Consider the following 1,222-nt stretch of genomic DNA (forward strand, 5'->3'; position numbering starts at 1 on the left):
TCGTTGTCGGGAGTGGTACTTTTACTAGATTTTTCTAATCCTCACATGCAAGATGAATTTCAAATTTTTTAATAAATTTTTCATATGAATAAAATTGATATATATATAGACATTCGTACGGCTGGATTGTTGAAAAAATCATTTTAAAAATTATTCTTATAAATCAGGAATGAGTCTCGTTGTCGGAAGTGATACTTTTACTAGATTTTTCTAATCTTGACATGCAAGATGAATTTCAAATTTTTTAATAATTTTTTCACATGACTAAAGTTGGTATATCTTAACATCCGTATGGTTGGATCGTCAAAAAATTCATTTTAAAAATTAATCTTGTAAATCGGGAACGAGTCTCGTTGTTGGGAGTGGTACTTTTACTAGATTTTTTTAATACTGACATGCAAAATGAATTGAAAATATTTTAATAATTTTTTCATATGACTAAAATTGATATATCTTAACATCCGTTTGATTGGATCGTCGAAAAAATCATTTAAAACTTTAACTTGTAAATCAGGAACGAGTCTCGTTGTCGGGACTGGTACTTTTACTAGATTTTTCTAATCGTGTCATGCAAGATGAATTTCAAATTTTAAAAAAAAATCATATGAATAAAATTGATATATCTTAACATCCTTCCGTTTGGATCATCGAAAATATCATTTTAAAAATTTATCTTGTAAATTAGGAACGAGTCTCGTTGTCGGAAGTGGTACTTTTACTAGATTTTTCTAATCCTCACATGCAAGATGAATTTCAATTTTTTTAATAATTTTTTCACATGACTAAAATTGATATCTTAACATCCGTATGGTTGGATCGTCAAAAAAATCATTTTAAAAATTAATCTTGTAAATAAGGAACGAGTCTCGTTGTTCGGAGTTGTACTTTTACTAGATTTTTTTAATCCTGACATGCAAAATGAATTTCAAATATTTTAATATTTTTTTAAATGACTAAAATTTATTTATCTTAACATCCGTACGGTCGGATCATCGAAAAAACATTTTAAAAAAGAATCTTGTAAATGGGGAACGAGTCTCGTTGTCGGGAGGGGTACTTTTACTAAATTTTTCTAATCCTAATCGGCAAGATGAATTTCAAATTTTTTAATAATTTTTTCATATGAGTAAAATTGATATATCTTGACATCCGTACGGTTTGATCGTCGAAAAAATCATTTTAAAAATTAATCTTGTAAATGGGGAACTAGTCTCGTTGTCGG

Source organism: Apium graveolens, unplaced genomic scaffold (genome assembly GCF_009905375.1).
Source record: "Apium graveolens cultivar Ventura unplaced genomic scaffold, ASM990537v1 ctg2505, whole genome shotgun sequence".
Classification (NCBI taxonomy): Eukaryota; Viridiplantae; Streptophyta; class Magnoliopsida; order Apiales; family Apiaceae; genus Apium; species Apium graveolens.